Below are 23695 nucleotides of genomic sequence, written 5' to 3' on the forward strand. Positions count from 1 at the left end.
AGATTATAATCTCTGGAGGATGTCTGTATGTGTATGTATGTGTAACACACACACACATACATACACACACACACACACGAATGTGCCTATGATCTTTCTTTTGACCCTCCTTTTCCAAACTTCACGTATCTAGGTAAGGTCTAAATAAAAAAAATCAATATGCTGGAATATATCCTAAATTTTAACAGCTAGTCCTGGTTTAATTTTTAGGAAGGTCCGATATGAACCTATTTTTCATATTCCTAGGAATAAAAATGAAGGATAATTTCCATCTTTGTGAATTAGGGGGGAAAGCAGTGGGTTTTTTTTTCTTGCAATGTGCCACTTTGATTTAGAAGATTTTTGAAGTTCTGTGTAACTGTTTTTAATCCACAGATCTCCCCTAGCCTTTAATACCAGCTGTGAGTACTTCTCTCATTGGAGCTCTTCACAGTGCAATCGGACCAAATCCTTTGAAAACATTCTGTTTCTCAAATGCCCTGTGGAGCACACACTTAATCAGTTGATGGCCTGGAATTTTCCAGTATCAGCTAAGGAGAAGGGTGAGTTTGGGATATGTGTATATATTGGTGCCAAAGAAAGAAATCAGTCTTCCTGCCTGAGTGGTAATTTTGAGAGTCGAAAACCATCTAAGTTTCTGACATGTCATCTATTGGTGTGCACTTTAGCTGTTCCCACAGTTGGGCTATTATGACCAGTGCTGCAGTGAACATCTCAGTACAGGTACCTGTGGGAGTCCCCAGGTTCCTTTGCAAATGCACTTAGAAGTGGAATTGCTTGGGAACGTGATGATAATTCTGTTTAGCTTTTAAGGAACTGCCAAACTGATTTCCGCAATGGAAATACCATTTTGTATTCCTGTCATCAGTATATGATCATTTGAATGTATCTACATCTTTTAAAATGCTGTTATTTTCCTCTACCATTTAAGTATTCTTTTAAAGAGATACATAAAAACATGAATTGATATTTTAATGGCCTAACCTGCTGTAATGTGTAGTAGATGTATAACTTCTGTGTTTTTCAAATTTAGTTAAACATATTCATTTCAAGCATTTATCTTTTTTTGCTGCTAAAAACTTTAAAAGTCTTCCAGGTTTTTTAATATAGTGTGTTGTTCTCTGTACTTACCCTACCATATAGGAACATAGCAGAACTTCTGGTTCCTAATGAAATTTATTATCTGTTAATTAGCTTTACCCCATACTCTCCCTAGCCTTTTGTAACAACAATTTCTCTCAACTTCGAGGTCAACCTTTTCAGATTGCACATATGTGTAAATGATAAGGCATTTGTCTTTCTGTGCCTGCTTTATTTTATTTAACATACTGATCCCTAGCTCCAGCCCTGTTGTCAGGAATGCCAGAATGACTTTCGTGACTGAATACTATTTTATCCTGTACATGAACCATAACTTTATCCATTCATCAGGTTTTGAATACTTTGGGTTTTTCTTCTATTTCTTGACTATTGTGAATTTCAGTACTGCATTGAGTGTGTGAGTGCAGATGGCTCTTTAGCGTGCTAATTTAATTTTCTTTGGAAGTATACCTAATAGTGGAATTCCTAGATCATATGGTAGTTCCGTTTGTGTATTTTTAGGATCCTCCATACTGTTTTCTATAGTATGTATATCAACTTCCATTCTCATGAGCAGAGTAAAATATCTTTTTCTTCACAGTCTCACTGGCATATCTTATTTTTAATCTTTTTGATAATAGCAGTCCTTACTGGTGTCAGGTGGCATCTCTTATTGCTAAAGGTTAGTGATGTGAAGCATTTTTTCAAGCACCTGTTGTCCACTTTTATGTTTGTTTTCTTTTGGCAAATGCCTATTCAGGCATATTGTTCATTTTTAAATGTGTTTTTTGGAGGATTTTCTGAGTGTTTTGCAGTTCCTCATAAAGTCTTCGTATCAGATCCTTGCCAGATGTACGAACTACCAGTATTTTCACGATTTAGTAGACTGTCTCTGCATTCTGCTTTCCTATATTGTGCAGAAAATTTAGTGAAATGTTACCCCATTTTAATTTTTGCTTTTGCTTCTTTTGCTTTTATGGTTATTTCTAAAATTTCCTGTTAGTTCCAATGTCTTAAAGCATTTTTTTTCTACTTTTCTTCTAGTAGTTTCATCATTTTAGGTGATACATATAGTCCTTTAATATATTCGAAGTTGGTCTTGTGTAATTAGTGAGAGATAGTTGATTTTTGTAACTTTCAAGAGATTCTTCTACCTGTGGCCATCAATTTTTCCCAGCATTGTTTACTACAAAGACGGTTTTCTCTATTGTATGTTCTTAGCAACCTTGTTAGAAAAGAGTTGATTGTAGATGTGTAGGCTGTTTCTAGATTCTGTTATTTGTAGTTGGTTTGTGAGTCCTTTTTTATATCATATCATGCTAATTTTTTTAATTAATCTAGCTTTGCGGTTTGATTTGAAGACAGGAAATATAGTTCCTCCTACTTTGTTCTATCTATTTGACATATATTTGGTTTCTTGGAGACTTTTGTGGTTCCATTTGATTTTTTTATTTTTTGCTTGTTTGTTTTTGTTTTTTGAGACTGTTTCTCTGTGAAACAGTCCTGGAACTTGCTTTGTAGACCCTGCTGGCCTTGAACTCAAAGAGATCAGCTTGCCTCTGCTGGTATTAAAGGTGTGTGCCACCACCTCCCAGCCCGTGTGATTTTATTATTGCATTTTTCTAGTTCTGTACAGAGCATTTATAGTATTTTTATAGGAATTAGATCAGATTTGTAAATCACTTTTGCTAGTACATTTTAACAGTGTTGATTTTTCCAATCCATGAACACAGGGTGGCTTCTCATATTTTTATATCCCTCTTAATTTCTTTCATCAGTGTTTTATACATCTTACTATAGAGATCTTTTGTATATTTGTTTAAATTTATTTTTAAAATTTTACTTTTATAGATAGTGGAATTGCTTTCTTGGTTTTTATTTCAGGCAATTTCTGCATGCTAATTTTATATTCTTCAACTTTGCAGAATATACTTGCTCATTCTAATTTTGTTTTGTTTTTGGTGGATATACATGTAACCTCAAAACAGCAACAGTTTGACTTCTTTTTCAGTCCGAATGAATGCTTGTTTGTCTGTCCTTATTGTTTTTGCTAGGATTTCTAGCACTGTACTGAATAAAAGTGGTGAAAGAGAACATCCCTCTCTTGTTCTAGATCTTAGAAGTCTTTTCAGTTTGTTTCCTTTTACTTTATTAACTATCATCTTATTGTAAAGGCTTTATTATGTTGTAATATATTCCTTCTATTCCCAATTTTTCAGTTCTATTATGAAAGGGTGTTGAATTTTATCAAACATATTTTGCACATGTGTGGTTTACAGTCCTTCATTTCATTGATGTGTTTACTGACTGCATCGAACCATCCTGCATTTGTTGAATGAATCTCACTTGGTCATAGTAAGTTTAATTTGCTGCTCTTCTCATATGTATTGATCAATCATACATTGGCCTATAGTTTTGTCTGTATGTTACTGTCTGAATAACGCTGATCTCATAGACATGGGTTTAAACTTGTAGAAAGCCTTTGTTAGCCAGCTGATAACTACAGTGGGTGTTCAGGATCCCAGTGTAGCTCTGAGCCTTTCCCAGGGTAAATTTTTAAGCATAAAAGCCATCTTCTGGGTTGACATACTTCAGTTAGCTAGAAGTAGAACTACAGAAGCCAAAATGCAAGGTTAGTACATTTAGAGACTTTCCTAGAACTATGGACTTTTATGGATTAGGTCTTTGTTTTGGCAGGTGTAGTGATGAGGCGACAGGCCGCTTCCCACCACCCGGCTAGCTTTACCCGAAATAATTACATGGAAACTGTATTCTTTTTTTTTGTTGTTGTTTTTTTTTTGTTTTTGTTTTTCGAGACAGGGTTTCTCTGTAGCTTTGGAGCCTGTCCTGGAACTAGCTCTTGTAGACCAGGCTGGTCTCAAACTCACAGAGATCTTCCTGCCTCTGCCTCCCGAGTGCTGGGATTAAAGGCGTGCGCCACCACCGCCTGGCTTGGAAACTGTATTCTTTTAAACACTGCCTGGCCCATTAGTTTCAGCCTCTTATTGGATAATTCTCACATCTTGCTTTAACCCATATTTAGTAATCTGTGTAGCACCACGAGGTGGTGGCTTACCAGGAAAGATCTTAACCTGCGTCTGACTCAGAGAGGAGAGGCATGGCGACTGCCTCACTGCCTTCTTCCTCCCGGAATTCAGTTCTGTCTACTCCACCCACCTAAGGGCTGGCTTATCAAAGGCCAAGGCAGTTTCTTTATTAACCAATGAAAGTAACACATAGACAGATGACCTTCCTCCATCAGGCAGGTGGTGCTGTCCACGTGCTGTTTTATGACCTGAATGGTACTTCCATCATGACGTCTGTCAATTGTGCTATAGTCTGAGGGGCCTAGTAAGGTCTGGGGCTCTGTTAGTTTCCCCACTAGTGTTATTGAATGAGTCAAATTGTAGCCTCATCTTGCTTTAAGATGTGTAGTTGGTCCTAGGGGCCATTAATTTTTATTGAATTGATACATAATTGGCCAAGTAGTTTAAGATGAAGGATCCTGTTGTTAATCCAATCAGAATGAGAACTAAAGATTAATCCAGTGCTATTAGTAGTTAGCTAGGGGGCTCAAGAGGACAGAAACTGGTACTAATTATTTGATTTATGTCTTTGTTTTTTTCTCTCTTTTATGAGGTTTTTTTTGAGGTTTTCTCCAATTATGGCAATATTTTTATTACTCCTGATCAATTAGCATAGAAACAACAGGTTTCTCCCAAAGCCATACATAGTTTCCTTTATCTCATGAGAGGTCTAAACCTCTCCAATTTTGTAGAACCATTTCTGCAAGGTAATCTAACTGTTGTTTTAATTCAGAAATGGAAACTTTTAATACCTCTAGGTCCTGATCAACATATCTAGATCAACATCTACTAAGATGAATAAAAGGAATTTCTCAGTTTGGAAAACATCAGAACAGGTACATTTTGTCAAACCATTGATCCATGCCCACCAGATATTCTCAGGGGCCCAGTAATAATTGCTGTTGTTCAGATGAGTTAACCCCGCAAGACAGAATAGCAGGTATCAGATTAAAGGAAAGTGCTTAGGTTAAAGGTTTTGTTTAGGAGACAAGTTCCAGCCTCTTGTGAGTCCCCTAATGTTCATTTGGGCTGTCCCCAAGTCACTATGAGTTTTGTCAGACAATGGGATGACAGTCTGGTTAGTTCCCTATATAGTATGGGGACCTGGGAGGGGGGCGTCTAAGCATAACCAGCAATCCTGGTTGATTTCTGTTTGGAATGATTAACTATGCAGTGAACCTTGTTAGGAATGGAGAAGAGGGTGAGGATCACTTCCTGGATATCAGGAGGTGGGACTCTGACTCAGGATGTGTTTAGGACCCAAGGTCTGGGGACAGGGCAGGGACAGTTTGAATCTATCCCCAGGGTCCCTTTTTGTGGCATAAATTCTGATTCCCCAGGTTTACCAAAGGCCAGAATTTTTCTTACAAATTTTCCAGATTTGTAATTTTATGGCCACTGGATTATATTTTCCTATTGAGCATTTCTTGGGAGGAGCTTTTTTGTACTCATCTGTGTGTTTTCAGGAGGCCTCGTTTACAACCTCAATTTTTGCAGTGGAAACTCCCCTGTTCCTGGCAACTAGGGGACCCAGCAGCAGGGCATACATAGAATTTTAAGTTCTTTATTCTTATCAAAAGATAAACTCCCACATATTTCTTTTCTCTAACAGTTTGCAAAGGTCAAGATGAATATGGGTTGCTGCTCTGCAGTCACACTAGCTAATGCCTTTCGTGTATCTGTCTTCCTTAGTTCCCAGATCCAGGTTTGAGGGTGGTGGGCATTGCACTGTAAGCAGAGACAGCTCTTTTGTTTCCCGACCACTCAGACCCAAATAATCACACAGAAACTTTATTAACTTCATTGGCCAATAGCTTAGGTTTCTTATCAGCTAACTTACATCTTAAAATAGCCCATTTCTATTATTCCATGTATCACCATGAGGCTGTGGCTTACTGGGTAGTTCCAGTGACCATCTTCTTCAGCAGCTACATGGTGTCTGACTCCACCTCCTCTCTCTATATATGTCTCTTCCAGCCTGGCTATATTCTGCCCTGCTATAGTAGCTTTATTCATTAACCAATAAAAGCAACAAATACACTGAAGGAATCCCACATCATTGAACCATAACCTTGTATTCATACCTAGCATAAGACTCAGGAGGAGGAGAGGGACAGGAAGTAGAAGGACCTGGGACCTGGGACCCAAGTTAAGTTAAGTTAACCTACTTAACTTTAAGGGTTTCATAGTCTGAGAGACAATCAATTTAGCGGAGGCATCCCTGGGTGTGTGGATCCATGATGTAATGTCAGCTATCTCCACAGTCATAGGAATGAAGATAATCACTTTGCAGGGTCCTTTCCAGGTTGGGTCCAGTGCCCATTTGGCTGTTTGCTTGACTCAGATGTTATTACTAGATTCAAAGAAGGGGAAGTTGCTGGTATACTCAGAGGTTTGCTAGATTTCTCAGATAGTTTGATTTATAGCCTGTATGGAGAACTACTGGTCTCTGAGTCTGGGTAGCAGTGGGATAGGTCTTCCAGACTTAATCCCGGGGTAAATCCCTCCCTATGCAGGGTGCAGCAGGTCCACAGCAAAGTAAGGAGTCCTGTCCATCTATTGTTGGACTCTAATGGGAGTTTTGTTAGAGTTTTTACTTGCCCAGAACTCTGTGATCTGTATACACAATGAAGTTTCTAATTCATGCTTAAGTTTTAGCTATTAGTTGAAAGGTTTTAGCTATGAAAACTGAAATATTGTCAGATCCCATTTCTAGGGGGAGGCCCAATGGCGGACCAGTTCCTGGGGGAGCGTTTTAGTTTCAGTCCAGGTAGTGAATGCTTCCAGCCACTTGGAAAAGTTATCTATAAAAACAAACAAATACTTGTATCCTCCCCTGGAAGGCCAGATCTTGGTGAAGTCAGTTTTCCCAGAGTTTTCTGGGGTGCTGGTCTCTCATTCAGACTCTTCCTGGGTACACACTCTGTGTTTTGGATTTACTTGGACAAAAAACTTGAACCATGCTGTGCAGTCTAGGTATAACATACCTTGGTCTGAGCAACACAGAAAGTTTTATGGATCCCAGATGAGTATCCTGGTGAAGGTCAGTTCCCAGAGTCCTGCCAGTTGTTTCTGGGTTAATGATCTTTCCCTCTGGTGTCCTCCACAAACCTGTAGGTTTGAGCTGTCCATTTTTCTTTGTTTACATTCTCTATTTCCTATTGGTTATTGTAGGAGCCTGCTCTAACAAAGTCAGCTAGGTTTCCAGTATTGGGTGTGATGAAATGTCCGATAAAAGAAACTGAGACACAAAACACAGGATAGAATCAGGAGGTCTGTTTGGTCATGTCAAAGCAGCCAATGAGCCCAGAGTTTATTTCAGAACTTGCTTTTTTACAGATTAAGGGCAGAAGGCAGAACAAACAAAGAGCAGTGCTAACTACCTCCCTGCACTGTCCTTGGGGAAAAAACTTAAGCAGGTTCATATCACTCCTGTGAATTCTGCTAGCAGCAAGCAGTTTCAGTTTTCTACTTCTTTCTTTTTTTTTTTTTTTTTTTTTTGGTTTTTCGAGACAGGGTTTCCCTGTAGTTTCTAGAGCCTGTCCTGGAACGAGCTCTTGTAGACCAGGCTGGCCTCGAACTCACAGAGATCCGCCTGCCTCTGCCTCCCGAGTGCTGGGATTAAAGGCGTGCGCCACCACCGCCCGGCTAGTTTTCTACTTCTTAATAGATAATGTGTTCTTTTCTCATGGGCAAAATGCTCTTTCTCGTGGTCTTAATCAGAACTTTCTCACAGCCCTCAAGGATGCAGGCAGAGCAGGCACGCTTGAACTCAAATGACTTTTAAGTCAGAATTGAGTCCAGATGGAAACTGAGTCACATGTGGGCCCCCACAGGATATACCATGGAATCTCCAGTAACACCAGGTCAGGGTATGTCCTCAGATTATCAATAGGCTTAGGGCCATTTGTGAGGAAGCCAGGACAGTGGTCAAGTTACCTCTTGCCTCAGGGTAGTCATTTTTTTATGTCCTCAGAGTGGACAAGGGAGGGTAGCAATTTGTAGGGGAAGCCAAATAGACTTTAGAAGGGCCATTTTTGTTCTGTTTTTCATGTCCTTTCTCTCGGTGGTGAGAAGCCCTCTTTCTCTGTCAGTTACACCGTGGACATGCTCAGTAGTAGAAGCATGGCAACTCTCCATTTATATATGTTGGTGAACTTCCCTTTTCCCCATCTGAGAGCCTGGGTCAGATCAATCAGTTCTGTTCTCTGAGCTGAGGAACCTGGCCGGGGCCCAGATTGTTTCAGTTAAAGTAATTACTGCAGCTCCCAGGTACCTGACTTCATCTTTCATCTCATGAGTCATGGGTGAGCACCTGCAGGTCATCATCACCAGGCAAGAGGGTAGCAGAATTGAATTGATGGTGGCGAGTTCTTCAGAGTGGACTGGAATGTGAGCCAGGAGTAGATTCTGATTCTGGGTCAAATAGGCATTAGACAGCCAACATTGGTGTTCCTCAGAGGAGGGCTTCAACCTTGTCTTGGGGTACTGTGTGTATAAAATACTAATCTAGACTTGCTTGCTTTCATTAGACTAGCAGTAGCACCATGGTGTAGGAGTTCCTTCTGTTTGTGTCTTGCTTTGTGGCATAGGGACAATACTTCTTCGTCATAAAGAGCTTGGACCTGTGGATCAACATATGCTCCTACGCCAAGAATTTGATCCTGGGAAACCTCCACACCTTTTGCTCTTCCTTGAAGTTCCATATGTTTGCATTCTTCTCTGAAATAAATTCCAAACATCAAAGAAGGTCCATCATCCAATACCACTGACAGTAACTGAGAGAAATCATGGGGGGTAGCTCTGACATTAGAAGCCCGAGTCCTTATCATTTCCTTAACAAATGCAGAGTGCAAGCCATAAGTAACAACGGCTTGCTTGATTTCTTTTAGATCATTCATTCCTATTGGCATCCATCTACATTCTTTGACTCCCTTTGAGCCTTTAGAAGTTAATGCTTTGTCAGAGTAAATTACAGGGTATGATGCTAAAACCCTGGGTAAACCAGTTCTGACAGCTGGTGGTGAGGTTGTATCCTGTCCTTGTGACTTCCTATCCTGTTCACTAGCTCCAATAATTTCCTTGATCATTTCAAATCTTTATCATTGTCTCTCGTAAAGCCTGAATCTCCTGACCTGTTTATATTTCTAGTGATTTCCCTAAGGTACCAATTTTCTGGTCCCCATTCTGTACCTGTGATTCCAAGGTTTCCCTACAAAGATAACATCTCCTCCTTGATCTTTTCTTGGCTAGTGTGTAGATTGCCATCCTGGAGGTACATTCTGTCTGTTACCTTATCAAAACTTTGTGATAGCTTCTGAACATCAAATTCAACAGTATGAACCCTTTCAGGTAACTTCCTAGTAGCCTTAGATATGGAGTCAATTTTGCCTATCGTGGTATCCACTTGTTCAGATAATCTCTGATTTTCGATTATATTAATCCTGTCAACTAGTGCCATATTCTTCTTTAATGATATGATATGGAGAAGAAAACCAGTAAATTGAGGTACCTGCATTGTCACATAGGCCTTGTGTAATGCTTTCCATTGTGGTAGCGAAAATGCAGCAGAAGTCCCATCAGAAACGAAATCTGCCATTTTACCTGTTAACCAGCAGATGATGCTGTTTCTTAGTCGTGACTAGAATCAATGCAATGGTGACACACACGACAGGTCCTGTGTTAAAATCCACCTTGGTACTTGTTAAAAAACTGGGGAAAAATGAGTCTCTCAAGAGATTAGATGTAATCAAATCAATTCCATACATGGAGCAAGTAAACCCAGAGTCCAGGCGCAGAGAACAGAAGCCCAGAAGCCGCAAACCAGCCCGCTGTCCAGCAACAAAGAAGCGGCTGGTAAACAGTGCAGCTGCCTGTGCTTTGGCTGCTGCTTAAGTGCTGCAAACACCGCTATGGCGGCGCTCCATTGTGGCAGTGATTTTTGAGGGGATTCCGGCAGTGAATTGGCTTGGCAATCCGCCCGAGATGTGTGGAGTATAATTCCATGTGGACACTTAAAAGAAATCTTACACTGGCTCAGAACTGAGAGATAGACAGTTATTTATTTAGGGGGAAATTTTACAAACCAGTGTTCTCTGCTTGAATAGCGGATAGAGATGAGATCCAAAACAATCCAAAGGAGCCAACTGGGACGAGAGAAGGGGCTGGATGTGCTTCCGCATCTGGGTAAAAAGTCTAAGAGGCCACCAGATGTAAACCTTCCCACAGCAGCACCACACCTCTTAGATAGGTGGGCTATCCTGTGGCTGCAGGGTTCAATCGTTTGAACAGGTATGTCACAGGGTATTTCCATGACCCCAAAGTTTGAGTTAAAAAAAAAAAACCTTTTTGGTGCTGGGAAGTGGTGGTACACACCTTTACTACCAGCACTTGGGAGGCAGAGGCAGGTGGACCTCTGAATTCAAGGCTAGCCTGGTCTACAGAGTGAGTTCCAGGACAGCCAGGGCTACGTAGAGAAGCCCTGTCTTGAACACCTCCTCCCAAACTCCCAAAAAGCTTTTTATAATCTCTCTCTCTCTCTCTCTCTCTCTCTCTCTCTCTCTCTCTCTCTCTCTCTCTCTCTCTCTCTCTCTCTCTCTCTTTTACAGGCAAACAGATAGAAAGGTTTTTGAGATAACAGGAAGTGCTAGGGATGGAGCTGAAGTCAGAGCTGCTTTTAAATCCTGAAATTTCTTGTGTTTAGTCTCAGTCCAGATTAGGGGCTCTCCCTTTATGCTGGTGTGTAGAAGGCTTACTATTTCTACAAACTCCATTATCCAGATGCAGCAAAACCCAGCTGTATCTAGGACTTCTCAAACTTGTCTCTTAGTCTTTCTAGTTGGGATCTGAAGGAAGACAGCGATCCTAGTCTTGAGACAGACTCTTTTTGCCTCTCCTCAGCTGAATGTCTAGATAGGTAGCCTCTGATATACAAAGTTGAGCTATCTTAAGTAGTATTCTGTAGCCCAAGGTCTATAACTCTTGCAACAGTCCCTCAGTGGCCCTTTGATAATTTATTTTACTTTTAGAAGGTAGGAGGAAGTCATTTACATATCTTAAGAGTATGGTCCTTGTAGTGGCATTTCATTTTTATTTTAATGAATAAAGCTTGCCTGAAGATCAGAAAGTAAAACAGCCACACTGGTCAGCCTTACAGACCAGGTAGTGGTAACATACACCTTTAATCCAGTAGCCACACTAGTTGCCTTAGAAACAGGGCAGTGCATGCCTTTAATCCCACTGGTGCACACCTTTAATCCCATCCCTAGAGAGAATTATAAAACAGGAGAAAACAGGTCTCAATCTCAGTCTTATTCTGAGATTCTTGGAGGCAGGATTGCCATTTTGGACTGAGATAGAGGTAAGAGCCAGTGACTGGTTGCTTTGCTTTTCTGGTCTTCAGATTGAATCCCAATATCTGCCTATGAGTTTTTATTAATCATGCATCAGGTCCCTAGAAACCCCTAATGGAAGGGAAGGAAGTGAACATTTAGTGTCTTTAAGTCCTTGGGACAAGGGGCAATGAAGTTCAGGTACACTGCCCACTGTAACCTCCATCTGGGTCTGTTCATTTAAAAGTATATAAGAGTTAACTGATCTCCAACAATGGGAAGCTGAAGAATCCATCTTTCAGGTCCAAGGCATTGTATACCTGTTTCTCTCGAGGACTCACACTCATGAAAATCAGAAGTCTCAGGCAGGAGAGGTGTATTCCAGTGCGACTATCAGAACATCAAGATGCCTATCTCTCCAAACCAGGCAATATGGACTGCAATTTCCTTTTTTGTTTCCAGAATCACTAGTTATTGTTTAATCTGGATGGAGGTAGCTGAACTGGTTAGTTGAGCAATTACAGGAACTTGGTATTTACCAGTCTTGGAAGGTTGGTTTCTGCCCATACTTCCAGAAATCTTTGTTGTATTCTGAGAGAGAGTTTTGTTTTTGTTTTTGTTTTTTTGTTTTTGTTTGTTTTTTTGGGACAGGGTTTCTCTGTGTAACTTTGGAGCCTGTCCTGGAACTCACTCTGTAGACTGCCTCCTGAGTGCTGGGATTAAAGGTGTACATCACCACTGCCCAGCTCTGAGAGATAGTTAAACTGTATCTTTTGATTGGAGACAGAACTTTCAGCTAGGAGATACCATTCCAAAAGCAGGTAAGTCACCAAAATTTTGCTGGGTATCTGAAAGTAACTGTGTCTCATCACCAGAAAAGGTGATGGTGCCTTCCAGTTTATGCAGAAGATCTCATCCTTATCAGTTCTCTTTAGTTTAACACCCTTTGGGTTACCTCCAACAACTGAGACCTATTCATACCTCTAATTTTTTTTTTAACTTTTTTCTATTATCTGTAGCTGACTGGGTGACAAAGGAAATCTTTTTAGCAGCTGACTGACTTTAATCCTTCTAATAAGAACATAATGAAATTATATAAAGTCTCTCTCTTTGGTCAGTGCTGGACAGAAGGGAAAAGCCATTCTGTCCAGACTGCATTGTCCAGTAGCGATTACCCCTGTTCAGCTGAGGGGCAGGTTTTCTACTTTTTTCAGAGAATGGTCGGTTTTGTGTTTTATAATTATACAGAGCATTGGTTAAAGGGGGGCATAAAGCATGAAAGAGGAAGGAGTGCAACTTCCTTTTTCCCTTTTCCCTGGGACTGCTGAGGCAGGGGAGTGGAGATAATGCACATCTCAGGAACTACTTCCCCCTCCTTGTATGCATTCTGCTTAGATGACAGAGGACTCTGGAGGAGAGGCTCAGCTCCTCCTGGACTCCACATAGGTCCTGGGACCAACCAGGGATGACCCAGGACCATGAGCAGGACTCAAACAATGAGGCAAGTGAATTCTTGAGTCACGGTGGGGGGCTGTTCCTTGGATGATCTGGCATAGCCAAAAGGATTTAGATCCCAAATAAGAGGGTAAAGGTCTTAAGCAAGGAGGGGGTATCTCATACCAGAGGAATCCACTGGTCAATACAGGGAAACAAAACTGACAGAAACACATAAAAACAGATATATTCTCTCTCTCTCTCTCTCTCTCTCTCTCTCTCTCTCTCTCTCTCTCTCTCTCCTCCTCCTCCTCCTCCTCCTCTCCCCCCTCTCTTTCTCTCTCCCCTCCCCTACAAACAGACTAGATGACTTTCTAATTTGTTTCCTTTTTGGGGTGGAGATGTCAGACACCTCTGAATTTTTAGGTAGTGATTGCTCTAGGGGTGTCATGGGGCCCTGAATACCTCAGGTTATGCATACCCTGGGAGCCCCTTGATCATCACATTCTTCCTCTCTCTGAGGGGCTCTGAAATCCCTGATGCCTTCAGGTCTGGTTTCTGAGGATCTCAAGTGAACCTCCAAAAATGTTGGAGGGTTTCCATCAAAGAAGACTGGGTTTAAAGCCAATAGAAATTCTTATTACCCAGCCAGCAACTACACTGACCTTAGGATCCCAGTGTTACACCTTTCTCAGGCAGAAAAGGCATTACCTGGGATGATATACTCCAGTTAACAAGAGCAGTTATCCAGAAGCAGGACTACAGACGCTAAAAAGCAAGGTTAGTGCATTGAGAGACTTTCCCAGAACTATAGACTTTGATGGAGTAGGCCTTTGTTTTCAGTTTGGCAGGAGGTACTGTCTATGTGCTGAGTTTTATGGCCTGAGTGGTACCTCCATTATGGAGTCAGTTGTGTTAAGATCTGGGGGCCTACTAAGGTTTGGGGACCTGTTGTAATGTCTTTGCAATGATCCCTTTCTTTCCCACTTTTTGAAATAATAAGATGAACTGGTGAATTATTTCATAGAATACAGCAGTGCAACCATCTGATCCTGGGCTTTTCTTTGATGGTAGGCTGTTTGTTAGTAATTTAATCTCTACTAATATGTTCTTTTCTGGTTTTCATGATTCCATCTTGCAAGGATGTACATGTCTACAAATTGGTTCGTTTACTCTAGATTATCAAATTTGTTAGCATGTATTTGTTCCTAATTTTAATGATCCATTGTACTTTTGTGGTGTGAGTTGTATTGCTTTTGCTTCTGATTGTATTTGAATGCTCTCTTCCTTAGTCTATCTAAGGTTTGGTTCATTTTGTTTTCTTTTTCTTTTCTTTTTTGTATACAGTGTTTCTTCTGCATGTATGCCTGCTTGCCAGAAGAGGGCACCAGATCTCATTATAGATGGTTATGAGCCACCTTATAGTTTCTGGGAATTGAACTCAGGATGTCTGGAAAAGTTGCCAGTGCTTCCAACTGCTAAGCCACCATACTAGCCCCTTGTTTTGTTTTTTAAGAGCCAACTCTTTTCCACTTTAATCCTTATTTTATTTATTTATGCTCTGATACTAAAATTGTGCTTCCTTGTGCTAATTTGGGGTTTGATTTATTATTTTTCATATAATTAAAGTGAATGGTTAGTTGTTTACTTGCATTCTTTCTGATTTTTTATAGATTTTTCTATATTTTATTGGCTTTGGTTACTGCCGCTTTTATTGAGGTTTCTGTTGGTGATAAGCCCCACTCAACCTCTCAGGATTCAGAAGGATTGCTATAGCAGTCGAAAACCTGACTACTAAGGTCTGAGGGTAAACAAAATAAATTAGCTCACATGAGACTTTTTATCATGTCCCATTTATTCTTTCTATGCTCTCTTGATGTTTTCCTTTCAATGTTCCTCCTCAGTGTTCCTCTTTACATACATAGTAGCAATTCTATAGATAACAATGGTACCAAGCATGCATTTTTCTTTTCCTTTCTTTTCTTTTCTTTTTTTTTCTTTTCTTTTCTTTTCTTTTCTTTTCTTTCTTTTCTTTTTCTTTCGTTCTTTCTTTCTTCATTTTATTTATTTACTTGTTTACTTATTTACTTGTCTGTCTATCTATCTATCTATCTATCTATCTATCTATCTATCTATCTATCTATCTATCTATCTATTTGGAGAAAGGGTTTCCCTGTGTAACAGTCCTAGCTGTCCTGGAACTAGCTCTTGTAGACCAGGCTGGCCTAAACTCACAGGGATTCACCTGCCTCTGCCTCCTGAGTGCTGGGATTAAAGGCGTGCACTACCCTGGCCCAGCCCAAGCATGCATTTCTTAGGGCTAACAGGATGGATAAAAGACTGACAAGGTAGGTGCCTTATGTCTCAGAAGGGGCATAACTGTGAAGCTCCCCGGCAGGTACCAGGAGTATTAAGATGGAGCTTGTCACCCCCTTCTCCCGGGCTAAGCATCAGGCTACTGTATCCACTGACACCCAGATGAGATCGAATTTCTTTCTCTAGGGTTGGCTTAGTTATCCAAGCTTTTTTTTCCTGTATATTTTAAAGGTAAAGGTACAAACAGTTAATTTCCTACACTAAGACCTTGTGTCAAATGAAAGGTAAAAGTAAGTACAGAATATTAATAGCTTGTTAGGCCAGTAGGTTATACTCTCTTGAGTTGGCTGTCTGAGAATTCAGGGTCTCCTAGACCTGTTTATCAGTAAGAGAAGACATATTATTGCTCCTGCTCAATGCCTCCTGCTCAGGGCTCCTTTCTTTGTGAAAGTCCTGTCAATAAGGATAATTGTGAGGAACTAGCTTTATTTAGATTTGACTATGAGAACAAAGGTTTGGCTGAATGAATGCTTAACACTAGGGCCCCACAGTGTGAGAGAAGGCCATCCAGTTGCCCGTACAAGAAAAAGCTATCTCAACGAATGATTTGTACACTGCTGGAATACTTCAGGCTGAATCCCAGTGTGGAAGGAAGAAGAGTCATGGCTTCCTAAGATTTCTACAGAATTGATAGTCATTATCTAAAGGTCAGGTGTTGCCAGAGCTTTGCAAATCAGGTTCTTCACTACTCCTGTGAGGTTTTATAGTGATCTCTCAGCTGTACATTTACTGTATGATGTTTGTGGTTCACAACAAGCCCTCCCTCTTAATACTGCTTTTTCTATATCTCATAGACATCCTTGTCTTCAGTTTTATTTGTTTCAAGAAGTATTTTTTGTTGTTCTTGTTTGAGATAGGGTTTCTCCATGTAGCCCTGGCTGTCCTACTACTAGCTCTGTAGACCAGGCTGGCCTCGAACTCACAGAGATCTACCTGCCTCTGCCTCCCAAGTGCTGGGATTAAAGGCATAGTCCACCACCACCCAGCTTTAAGAAGTATTTTAATTTCTTTCTTGAAATCTTCTTTGACCTCCTGTTGTTCAGGTTGTGTTTTGAAATTTCCATATATCTATATCATTTCTAAATTTTTTTCTTGTCAATAATTTCTAATCTCAGGTGTAGCACAATTAATAAAAACCCAGAGACAGAAATTGGAGTTCAGTCTGAAAGTCAGAAAAGCAAAACAGCCTCTATCTTAGTCCAAAATGATGATCCTGCTTCTAGGAATCTCATAATGAGACTGAGACTGAGAGTTGTCTCTTCCCATTTTATAATCCTCTCTAGGATTATAGAGATTAAAGGCATGCACCTCTACTGGCTGGTTTCTATGGTAACTAGTGTATCTACTGGGATTAAAGGTGTGTGTCACCACTGCCTTGTCTGTAAGGCTGACCAGTTTGACTGTTTTACTCTTTGATCTTTACTTATTAAAATACAAATGAAATATCACTACACTTGGGAGTGAACTCAGGGTATTACTGTCATTAGGCCAGTAGTCTACCCTAAGCCGTGTGTGTGTGTTTTGTTTGTTTTTGAACACTTATTTTACATTCATGACTGCAATGGTTGTGTTGATCCTAGAGGATGACATTTCATAGTCCTTTATCTTATCTTCAGTTTCTTAACTACTAATTGGTGCATCTTCCAAATTGTTCCCAAAGCTTTAGAAGGTATAGTGCAAATGTTTTATGTAGTGCTGAGCCCTCAACTGTCACTTATTCTGCAAAGAGAAGCTTTTGAGAGTATTTTTACTATAGGTATAAATATTACATATTTAGAAGGCAATTTGATTCTTATATCAATTTAGTTAAATAAGACATATGACTGCCTCAGGTAGGAGTTGTTAATTGAACTTAGCTTAACAGTCATAGATTCCCTCCTATAGAGTAAGCCTCAATTCCAATCATAAGGAATCATAGTGTTTTATGCATGCCCATTTTTTATGGTCATTATAGTTTTTTTCTGTCCAGTTTGAAGAAATTCTGTAGTAGTTCATGTATAGTGGGTCTGATGGAAATATATTTTCTCAACTTTTGTTTGTCTGGACATACCTTTAATCTCTCATTTCAAAGGGTAGCTTAGCCAGACTAAAATTCCTGGTTGACAGTTGTTGACAGTTTTTTAGTGCTATAAAAATCTGTTGGTGGAAGGTAATGAGATGGCTCAGTTAACGGTTTAAGAGCACTGGCTGATCTTCCAGAGGTCCTGAGTTCAATTCCTAGCAAACACATGGTGGCTTACAATTATTTAAGATGAGATTTGATGCCTTCTGCCATGTAGGTATGCATGCAGGCAGAGTACTCATCCATAAAAAAAAATTAAAAATCTGTCATCATCATCTGCTTACAGGTGTGGTTTCCTAAAGTGTAGTGCTGAACAAATTGGCACACCTATGTTTATTTTGTCTTCAGCTAAGAATCTTTGTTTCACTTGTAGAGGCTTGATTTTAAGATGTGTTTGAGTGATTAATAGAGTTAAATTTGAATAGTAGCCTTTGACCTTTCTGTAATTGGGTGTTATATCCTTCTATATAGGTTTGGGAAGTTTCTGTTCTTGTTTCTTTGAATAAGTCTATACCCATTTATCATCTGAAGACCTCCTGGAATCTCATTATTCCAAATAAATGACTTTTAAAAATACCTTATCATTCCATCATTCCAGCATCGTTTTTATTTCTCTTTGTAGCACGAACGTATAATAAAAATGCAGAGACACATATTAGGGTCAACCTGAAGATCACAAAAGCAAAGCAACCAAGCCACTAGAGAGCTCTTACGTCTATGAAATCTTCGGACTGAAAGACAGTGAGTTCCTGTCTCATCCCGCTTTATATTCCTCTCTAATGCTGGGATTAAAGACATACACCACCACTGCCTGGCCCCTATGGCTAACTAGTGTGGCTGCTGGGATGAAAGGTGTGTGCCACCACTGCCTGGACTGTATGGCTGACTAGTATGGCCGTTTTACTCTCTGATCTTCAGGCAAGTTTTATTTATTAAAATGCAAATGAAACATCACTATATCTCTTAATTTATCTTCTCTGGCTTTTTATTCCAACTGCTTTTTATTTAAATAGTATGTCTTCAAGCTCCACTAATTCTTCCTTCTGTTTAAGATGTGCTGCTATTGATGCCTTATTTCTGTTTTTTAATTTCTTTAACTGTGTTTTGTAGCTCAAGAATTTCTCTTTGCCAATTCTCAATTGCTTCCATCTCTTAAGTTTTTCTGGAATATTGACATGTCTCTGTGTTGTTTTTCTTCCTGTCATTGAGTTTCCTTAAAACAGCTCTTTTGAATTCTCCATCTGAGACTTTGTACATATTGTTTGTTTGCTCTGTAGTTGGGTTTGGCATCGTGTGCTTAACCATTAAGTGAGGTCACAGTTTTCTGAAAGTTCTTTTTTTCCAAGTTTTAAAAAACCTGCATGTGCTTGTGCACATGCACACATATACACACCACACCACACAAACTATAAGTTAGCATGTGTTATAGGAAAAGTATACAAAAGACAGAAGAAAATCCTCTGCAGTCACAATCAGTTCAGCCAAACACATCCTTGTTAGCATATGATGGTATTTGCACATTAAAAGACTGGGTGTTTATTTTCATTTTCATAATCTGGCTTTATTTATGTCTTTTGTAGCTATCCTAAGCAGACTGTTTTATTTTCTCTGAGCTTGTAGTTACTTCCACTGATTCAGCATGTTATACTGCTGAGCCCCAGTGTGTTTTCACACTAAAGGGTGTTCCAAGCTCAAATTTGTCCTAAATCTGCAGTTGTGGGGTTGTTTTGAATGAACTGGTGAGTGCCTTAAATTAGCACTCTTTCCCCACAAAGCTCTATCAGGAGCCAGGGTAGACCCAGTTGGCTTGTTCACCATCATTGCCCTGTGTTCAAACACAGTGGGATTCTGCCATGATTAGAGCATAATTACCCTGCACGGAGCATCCCTATCAAACTACAGTGACTTGGCACCCAGCTCCCTTTTAGTCTCCTCATGGGAAAATTACTTTCTCCCTGTTGTGCTGTCTGGGGCTATGGAAGGAATGCAATTGGCAGTCCCATGGCCACCAGTGTCTTATTGCTTGGTTTTACCCATAGTTCACAGGGCAATCAGACCTACACAGCATAGGAATAGGACTCATATCCATACTGTTGTATGGGTTTGCTTGCTGCTGAGGCAAACTGGTCCTTGAATACTATAATCAGCCAGAGGTTATGTTTGTCAGAGTAGAAATACAATTGGTGGGTCACAAGTATAGCACATATTCTAATTGTTCGTTTTGTTTTGTTTTGTTTGTTTTGTTTTTTCGAGACAGGGTTTTTCTGTAGCTTTGGAGCCTTTCCTGGAACTAGCTCTTGTAGACCAGGCTGGCCTCGAACTCACAGAGATCCGCCTGCCTCTGCCTCCCAAGTGCTGGGATTAGAGGTGTGCACTACCGCTGCCTGGCCCTTGTTCTTAATAATAAAAACTCAGGGTCAGCTATCCGGGGGTGAAAGCTGAAGGACCAGAGAAACAGAGCAGCCAGCCACTACCTCTACCAATGCTCAGACCAAAGGGGGTAATCCTGTCCTCAGACTGCCTCCTCAGTATGTTTCAGACTGCATCCTGGGACTGTAGCTGTCTTCACTAAACCTCAGACTGAATCCTGAACTCCTATCTCCTTCTGCCTTATATTCCACTCTCCACTCAGCCATATAACTACTGTCTCCACCTCCCTAGTGCTGGGATTAAAGGCATGGGATCCCAAATGCTGGGATCACCTTTGTTTGAGCCAGCACTACTTGGCTCTGTTTCTCTTTTAGACTGGACATTTTCGTGTAGCCCAGAGTAGCCTTGAACTAACAGAGATCCATCCGACTCTGTCTCCCGAGTCATGGAATTGAAGGTATGTGCCACCACTGCCTGGCCCCTACGGTTTAGTTCTATTCTCTGATCTTTACGCAAGCTTTATTTGTTAAAACACAAACAAAATATCACCACATACAAGTTTCTATCTAACACCAGGTTGGATATAGGGCCTCTGGCTTATGAATGCTGATTGTAAGGATGTGTCCTTTCCTGGGAGAAAGTCCCCATTGCTGTCACCCAAGGTTAGAGGAAGGGTGGTGGAAATCTTTTCTTGGTTGCTTAGGCTGATGCTAAGCTGCGATACACCCCAGTTTCACAGCTCAGGTATGTACTCCAGGCCCATGCTGTGGTTGTCTTCAGTGTAGGATGAAGTCCAGGTCTGTTCTACCTGAGCATAAAGAACTCTATCTGATGGCCAAGTATTCCTAGAGGCTCCATATGTGAATACATACCTGGGGGGGGTGGCCTTTGGGATCTACCTTCTGCATGGTCTCTCTGTTGTGGGCTCAGTATTAGACTCCAGTGCAAAGATGTGTCCTCAGTTTTCTAACATTCTATAGAGAACAGAGTATTGCTTCTTATTCAGCTGTCCAGTGTTGGCAGACAAATACTGGGAGCCAGGCTGTCTTTTATACACCTGGCTAAAGAGTCCAGAAACTCAGTCTACAGGAGTCAAGTACTGGCTTGATCACAAGGCTGTGGGTCTCTGTCCTCTTGAAATCATGCTGATGAGTCTGGTTTTGGGATTCAAGTTTAAGGTCTGGATGTAATTCCCTCTCATCACAAATTATGAGCGCTCTCTCTCTCCCTCTCCCTCTCTCCCTTCCTCTTTCCCTCTCTCTCCTTCTTTCTCCCTCTCTCCCTCCCTCTCTCCCTCTCTCTCCTTCTTTCTCCCTCTCTCCCCCTCTCTCCCTCTCCTCTCCCTTTCTCCCTTTCCCCCTCATGTTATCCCTCTTTCTCCATCCCTCCCTCCTTCCCTTCCTCCCTCACACTCTATATTTATTCTATAGTCTTCATTACTTCTCTTATTATTATACTAAAATTGCACTATGGTCTCTCAATTGACTTCCTTTGCTTTTGTGAGAGGTTTATTTGTGAATAGCAGTCCCATTTGTTTGGCTGGAGGGCAGAAATTATATTAGGTCACTTGAGGGTCTTAGCAGCTACCTTGCTCTGTGTCCATCCATTATTTTTTGTAGAATCTTACTGTGGTCTGATTTGAATTTCTCTAACTATTAATGATGTTGAATGCCTTTGCATGTATATTGACTATATTCATATAAAGCTTTTTGTAAGAACTCTTTTTTTTTTTTAGATAGGGATCCCTTATACTCAGGGGTGGCTTTGAATTCAGTATGAAGCTGGGGTGACTTTGAATTTCTGATTCTCCTGCCATCACTTCCTAGCTGCCAAAATCATAGACATGAACTACTATCCCCTGATTTAGATTCTCTGTTCATTTTTAGAAGTGGATTTTTTGTCTTTGTTGTTACATTGTAGGAGTTCTTTCTCTCCCCTAGATATAAGCCCTGCACACCACACTACAATCACAGATGGAGGGCAAAGGACACCATGGTCAGTTCTCTCCTACTGTGTATGTCCTAGGGATCAAAGTCAGGCCATCACCTTTACCCACTGGGCCATTTCTCAGCCCCCTGAAGGTTTCAGTGTTAATGAGTCAAATTGACTTATATTTTCAATCAATCACTAGATGATTAGGTATCATATCTAAGAATTTATTGCCAAATCTAAGTCACAAGATTTTACATCTACATTTTATTTTAAAATTTTATAGTTTGATAATATATATTTCACTTATTGATTCATATTGAGTTAAGTTTTATAGGCTGTATTGAAGGCGATATATGACTTCATTTTTTTTTGTATTTGGAAATCTACTTACCCTTCAATAGTATGTAAAACAGACTATTCTTTCTTCCTTGAATGGATTTGAAACCCTGACCAAACTAACTGACCATGGACATAGATGTTTGTTTCTGGATTGTGAAATTTTCCCCATTTGTCTCTATCCTTAATGTCACTATTAAGTGTTTAATTACCATAAATTTATAGTAATGTTTTTTGTTTGGTTTTTGCTGTATTGTTTTTTAAGACAGAGTTTCATGTAGCTCAGGTCATTATCAAACTTGCTATGTAGCTTAGGTCCCCTTTGAACTATTGATCACCTGTCTACAAACATGCACTTTTTATAGTAAGTAAAGGAATATGGTCTACTTTTGCTCTGTTGCTTCAAGAATGTTTTTATTATTTTGAGTAAGTTTTGTGTAAAGTTTAATGGTCTGCTTTTTAAAAACATTTATCTTGCACAGGTCTTATACAAGCTGCACAATTGCTGTGAGTTCATATGTGCAAGATCAAGCCAGACAAAATCCAAGCATGGAAAGGGGAAGTGGGCCTGAAGTCCCATCACTAGCTGAAGAGTTGTTGGTAATTGATAACTTCTGGGAAAGGAAGAGTTTCCTATAGTGGTGTGGTACCTGGTACATGACCACCCTCTGTTGGATGGCTACACACCCAAGAATATATAGGCATCAGAAACTGGACTTCACATGTTTGTACAAAATGGGGACATGAAATTTGGTGGGTATGGAATTGGGAGGGCGTAGATCTGGGAGGAGTTAGGAGGGGTGAATATGATTAAAATGTAATATATGAAATTCTCAAAAAGATAAAATTAAAGAAAAATAGCATTTATTTGTCAATTTCTTTTTTAAGAATATAATTGTTTATTAAAAATAGATTCTTCCCTCATGCAGTACATTCCTGATTGCAGTTACTCTCTCCCCACTCCTCCAAGCTCCTCTCCATATCCCTTTTCTCCCAGATCCACTCCCCCTCCATTTCCCTTCAGAAAAAAGCAGGCCTCCAAGAGACAACAACCAAATATGACAAAACAGGAATATTAAGACAAGGCAATAGCCCTCCTCTCAAGGCTGGATAAGGCAACCCAATAGGAGAAAAAGAATGCCAGGAGCAGGTAAAAGACTAAGAGACACACCTGCTCCCACTGTTAGAAGTTCCAAAAAAAACCACCAAGCTAACAGCCTTAATATATATGCAGAGGACCCGGTGCAGACCCTTGCAGGCCCTGTTCTTGCCATATCAGTCTCTGTGAGCCCATATGCACCCTGCTTCGTTGATTCAGTGGGTCACATTCTCCTGGTGTCCTTCATTCCCTCTGACTCCTACAATCTTTCTTCACCATCTTCCATGATATTCCCTAAGCTCCAAGGAGACTGGAACATAGGGGTGAAGGCCCCATGCAGGCACCTGCAGGGCTCTCTTATGTTCAGTGAGCTGTGTGGATGCTGTCCTCGGCAGTGGGCCCCACTGTCAGATTTTGGAGAACAACCATCTGCCCTCGCTCTAGCCTGGGTGGTTCGGGGATCTCCACAGGACTCCTCTGGCCACTAACTCAACAGAATGCAAACAGTCCTGTCACTGGAGGCCTTGCCAGGCTACAAGAGAAGGCCAGTTCAGACTCTGTATCCCCCAGTACTAGGATCAGCCTCAGA

The 23695-nt window shown here is 40.5% G+C and overlaps 1 long non-coding RNA gene across 2 annotated transcripts in view; it reads left to right on the forward strand.

Moving 5' to 3' along the window:
* LOC119805342 overlaps positions 1-22874 on the forward strand; it is a 28268-nt gene extending 5394 nt beyond the window's left edge. Inside the window, exons 3-5 of one of the 2 annotated variants that reach the window (XR_005283899.1) lie at positions 376-542; positions 17992-18110; positions 22490-22874. This is a non-coding gene — a long non-coding RNA (uncharacterized LOC119805342). The remainder of the gene's footprint in view (positions 1-375; positions 543-17991; positions 18111-22489) is intronic. The other variant, XR_005283898.1, reaches the window with a different exon arrangement.
* Positions 22875-23695: the final 821 nt, after the last annotated feature.

The sequence above is a fragment of the Arvicola amphibius genome, chromosome X (assembly GCF_903992535.2).
Source record: "Arvicola amphibius chromosome X, mArvAmp1.2, whole genome shotgun sequence".
NCBI classification, from domain to species: domain Eukaryota; kingdom Metazoa; phylum Chordata; class Mammalia; order Rodentia; family Cricetidae; genus Arvicola; species Arvicola amphibius.